Here is a 6,000-nt window from a genome sequence, read left to right as displayed (position 1 = left end):
ATGTGAAAACATTGTCACGGTGAGGCTTTAATTTTGAACTTTTATACATATTTTTCCCTTTTGATCATTTTATATTAAACTTTAAAGTATTATTATTTCAAGCATGTGGAATTATTTTGACTTTATGTTTAACGCCATCTATGAATATATTATCAAACTTTGCACACAGATTCCGTCGTGGATCGTAAGCAGCGCCATCTGTTTCCAAAAGTATAAAACTCGAGTTAAGATACACTATACTCTTCTTGAGATATGGTCATCGTTTGATTTTGCAAGGAAAGGAATATAGTCATTAAAATTACATGCTAACATTTTAATTCAAACCTTATCGCAAGGATACCAGTAGCGATATATATTTCATGATAAGAATGGTAACAAAAAATAATTAAATTAGTTATTTTATTTTATAATACTAACACACATTTAACAATAAAAAATAAAAAAAATATTATCTGCAACTGTAATAACAAAAACATTTAATAAACAAAATGAAAATTTAAAAAGAAATGAGCAGTTGTATAGGTTGGCGCGATTTTTTATCAGTTCTCCTTTCAAGACTATTTTCAAGTCCAAGCCTTTTCAAGCATGCAAGGAATATGTAAATTTCTTTAATGTGTTCGTTTCATAAAATATGATTCATACTTCTCAATATTACTCGCAAGGTATATCGACTACAATAGTTATGTACGCTTTGGGGATACATTTAAAAAAGACTATCAACACAGTTTGTACATTTACAGAAAAAAAGACTACAGGGAATTAAAATAATAAAGTAAGACAACAGTTTCTCATAAATAAAAGCTCCTGTAATATTTCTTTAGCAATGTAGGAACTAGGAACTGATGCTAATATATTATAATTTTTTTGTCATTTCAGTGTCAGGAACTCCGACTATATTATGTTGGCATCCATTTTAAGCCAACCGCAAAATAATTTAAAAAACGGTAGAGTAGATAAAAAGGAAATTTTTCTAGGTGTAATGAAAAACAAACTTGGACATTTTCTTTACGAAGCAATAAAATGATGGTATAGACGGAAATATTTTTATTTATAAAATATATGTCTTAGATTTTTATTATCATTGCAAGGACAAATAACAGAATCATTACGTGTTTCAAACACGAAATTACTAAAAATTTTTTTTTTCCAGTAAAATAAGATTGTTTAGGAGAATCAATGTAATCATATCTATTATTTTATGACGTAAGAAATAAAATAAACCTCTTTAGTAATAAAGTTATTTCGGAAACGTTAGATTAACTCTCTTTTTTATGAATTTGATGTATCAAACATCATTCTTAATCACATAAATTTCAAACAAAGACATAAATATTTTACAACATTATCTTAGATAATTAAAAAAAATTGTCATACTAATGGCCTTTAACAGGAATTATGGAGGTGTATACGCGGTAAAATACAGTCCAAAGTACACTTAGTGTGTCCTTTCTTATTATGGGGCCATTAAAGCTTTGAATAACGGCAAAGCTACAATTACGGTGACCTCGGCCAGCACAATACAAGAAACTAAATCATTACGCGTATATCCAAATGCCAAAATGGATACGACATTCACACATCGTATAAAAGGACGTCTGAAAATCATGTAATCAAATAACTTAGTAAACTTAGGAGAAATTATATTTTTTAATTGCAAATTAAAACCACGTCTACCATGAACTTAAATAGACCATAACTCCATTTCCCTATCGCGATTAGTTCGATCGAGAGTAAGATTAAAACTCTTAAAAGCCTCACGCCTCCACGATCTTGGTTATTTAATTTTATTTTATAATAATTTTTTTCACATAAAACGTTATAATTAAGATTAAGATTAGATAATTAGCTATTAGCAAGATTTCATACAGTCTATTCATACTTTAATTTTCTTTCACGCGTATATATTACATGCAACTTGTCGATATTCATTCTTTTATTTATTATATATCATGAACGTAGTTACCAGTTCAAGGTTTTTTAAACACTGTTGTACCTTTATAAACATTAATAATTAATAAATGAATTACTGTATTTTTTATATAAGTAACTGAAATAAAAAAGGGAATAAAAATATATACAAAGAGTGTATATAGCAGCAGGAGGTCGAACAATCAATTGTAATAAATTACCTCAAAATAAAGTCATAATTTAATAAAAGTTATGAACAGAATAATTTAACTCGGAGTAAAAAGCGTGGGATGCGTTTTACTCCGTATTCATTACTCCTGTCATAGTTAGTTGCCAATAAGATGATTTTATAATTAAATTTACACAATACAACAATCGCACTAATAACTTAAGGAAAGCCACTAGTAGGTAGGATTTGAAAAGTAAATGTTCAACTCAACGGAAATAACATCAAACATAACGTACTCACAACAATAACTAGTGGTTTTTATCTTTGTGAATATTTCATTTGTTTCCATCTCAAGTCTCAACGCTCTGATGTACAAGAACGAAAGAAAAATTCCGGAATTCGCATAACGATGCCGGCCAAATAAACTTTCGCATTATAAACGCTCTTATTGTGTATCAGATGATGCACTGAATAAAAATATCGGAGCAAGTATGTTATGAATATAAACAGTTCCATCGTAACAAAACGTTGTCATGTGGAAATGTTGATAAAGAATTTAAAAAATGTTTTCATAAACTGAAATCTTTTGTGGGCGTGACAAATGATATGCACGTGTGACACTACAATTTTGTTGGACATTTCGATATAAGTGTAATAATTATTATGAAAAATGATAATGTGATGTCTGAAAATATCAAAGCAAATTTATAAAATAGTATCCGATAGTGTCTAATAAAGTCCAATAATGTGTCACTAATTAAAATTTCATTCAGAGCCATCTTACAATCTAAAATGGAGAAAAAGTAAAACATCGTTTATTCAGCTTGAAAAATTTCACGGGCGTACACATAAAGAAAATTCTACGAAAGCTGTCTAGTTTCAAATTGCATATTCAAAATTTTGGTCAAAATTCTCAAACGTAAGATACATTTGAGAATTCGCTTCAGTAGCTTCATATTTTGAGAAGACTATTTATATGCGAATACTTAAAAATAATACGGGTTCGCTGTAACGTTACAATGATTGTATAAAAGTTGTAATTCATATAAATTTTGTGATGAAATCGTCTGTTAATTGAATGTTTGCCACTAAATGAATGACATTTCAAAAAATTTCACCTCTGCTGCAAACATAAAAATATTTATAGTGTTGAAGTTTTGTTTTTACGAGCTCGAGGCACTATTAAAGATATTCTAAGGCGATTTAAAAATACTGTTAATATTTTTTTTTTTTTTTTATTTATTCCATTCAGATCAGAAATAATATTAGTAACTGACACATTGACACGTTAAAATTGTATACATAAACTATCATATCCAAATTTTTATTGAGTAAAAAAGTACACAGACATTCGAAAGGTTTAATAAAATCTTTGTTCTCACAACTTCTTTCATAAAAACTCACACCATATATTAAAACAATTTATTTGGCACAAGGTTGTTGTTATTGTTTCATAGCACAACGTGAAAATCCTTTTACAGTATTTAGGAAATAAGATACATTTTGTACATATATTTGCTTAAAAGTACTTTTGGGGCTTCTTTATACCTACGTTTCACTTAAAATTTATTCAAAATTAATGGACCGTAACGGAGCCTAGTAAATATATATATATATAATCATAACGAACGATTGTTTCAATAAACATTTACGTAGTTACCACTTCCACTAAGATCGGTCTCACGACTCACAGTTATATTAAGCTTAGTAATCATAGTTATTTAATAATGTCTATGAACATTTTTATAAGGAAATAAAAGAAATATTTTAAATCAAGATTTAATAAACACAAATATTAGAAATCATCACAATACATTTTCGACAAGAATTAACTTATATCATCTATACTCCTCTATTATTTGTAGTTATAAGAATTATGTGGGCCAGAGACATATACTACCAATGAGTACAGTCTTTTCTTTAAAAAAAAAAGAAGTTTATCAATATTTGTCTTTTCAAAATCGACTTTTGTATTTGGCTGGAAATTGGCTATTGAAACGAATTTGGATATTTGAAATCTAAGAAGCGATACAAATGTCTGATCAAGTCAGTACGATGCCTTCCTCAAGCCGAGCTACATAGGGTCTTACAAAATAAGACGACAGGTTTCTCCAGCAACGACCAAATTAGCGCCGCATCTGCAATTGTCCTTATAAAACAAATGTTATACGCAACTGTAACAATTCATCACCAGATAGACCCTCTGCTCTTATAAAATTGGCTCTTAAAATGTCGGAGATTCTTTATTTACTTACTGGTCTAGAAAAATATAGAATGCAAACGCATTATAGGTGCTCAGTACGTGTTACTAACATCGTTAATACATATGTTAATAAGATATATAATAAGATAACGATTTTTACAAATTGAAGTTTACTCTTACAACATGTCAAACTAAACTCGTAATGTAAAAAAAACATTATCTTACGTTAAAAGATGATATCCGAATGATAATTATTAGTTTTTGACGAAAAGAATTAAATCAATAGAATTTTTATGAGGATAAAATGTTTAATGAGAAAGATTTAAAAAAATACGTATTATTTGAAAGGTAATTACATTTCTAACAGTTTTCATTCGAAGCAATCAAACTTTGCTTCATTAAATTTGAAGAATTTTGATACCTTATAGTTGACAATAATAAAAATATTCTTTCTTAGAAAACGTTATTTGACGATCACAGACGTATACGACCATATGTTTACTGAAGCGAGATTTTCCGATGATAATTAAGATTACACAGAATTCAAGTACTGTAAGTATTTACATTGTTTTAACTTCTTAAGAAGTAGAGTAAATAATGAGATTAAATTGGAATAGGATTTAAAAAATATATATATTTTTTTGGAAGTAGGGGCTTGGCTTTGGTTCCACGAGGATTCCCTCGCTCTCACTCACATAATTTAAATTGATCTCTGGATGTGCGTGATCTAAAATAACGAGGAAGAAGAAAGAAATGTAAACTATTTAAATATTCCCTTATTTATTTAAACAACAACAAGATACTAAAATATAAACTTTTTAGAAATACACCGTTTTTCTTCGTTGTTATCTGAGAGTTTACTAATAAAGTTATAAACTTGGTGATAAGTCTATAAATTTACAAGAATAAATTCAATAGCAAAACCTTTTTGCTTTTAATAGAGGTGGTAAAAATAAAAGAAATAACTACATAACTCACAGAGATAAACAAACGAATAACGACCAATTAAAACTTCTTTAAGGCTGAGGTCATGCCAGTGCAACTATCCAATCGCAAATTTCGATTTTATAATTTATGACTTAATTTTTATAATTGCTTTAATAATAAATTAAAGCTTTATTGATGAAATAACAAACAAATAAAATATTGTAATCAATTTGATTTATTTAATGCCGCAACAAAATTACTCCACTAGGAATGCTTTTGTCAAATTCATGTTTGTATATATGTGCTATTTAGTCCCGTTTATTTGAATTGGTTTGTTATAAATTTATATTATATATTTTTGGATCGTGAGTCAATTATAATTCATTATGGAATTGTCTTATCATTATTTCCATTAAACGTTCTTTCTCTTATTCCATGAATGAGAAAGCCGGAAGGTTTCATTTCATAATGCTGTTTATCTCTTCTTTTAACTCCTAAATGCTTTTCCTAAAATCGTACCCATGGCTGTGGAATTTCATTGACTGGCGTATTGCTTTGGGCTATTTGAGACAATTAAATAAAAAGAGCTTTCGTTACAAATAACTAAAAGTATTAAGTTGAAATATCAAGTGCCCATTATTCTAGTTAAATACCTGACTGCTGTTGTAAGAAATTGCTATTTAAATAGTCATCGGAAACACGAGGGTAAGGTTTAAAGAAAATAATGTTTATTATATAATTAAGTTCATCGTAAAAAAGAAAAAATAATTAAACAAAGTACATTCTCGTTTGA

The sequence above is a fragment of the Danaus plexippus genome, assembly GCF_018135715.1.
Source record: "Danaus plexippus chromosome 9 unlocalized genomic scaffold, MEX_DaPlex mxdp_24, whole genome shotgun sequence".
In the NCBI taxonomy this organism is placed as follows: domain Eukaryota; kingdom Metazoa; phylum Arthropoda; class Insecta; order Lepidoptera; family Nymphalidae; genus Danaus; species Danaus plexippus.
Note: the sequence above shows the minus strand (reverse complement) of the source record.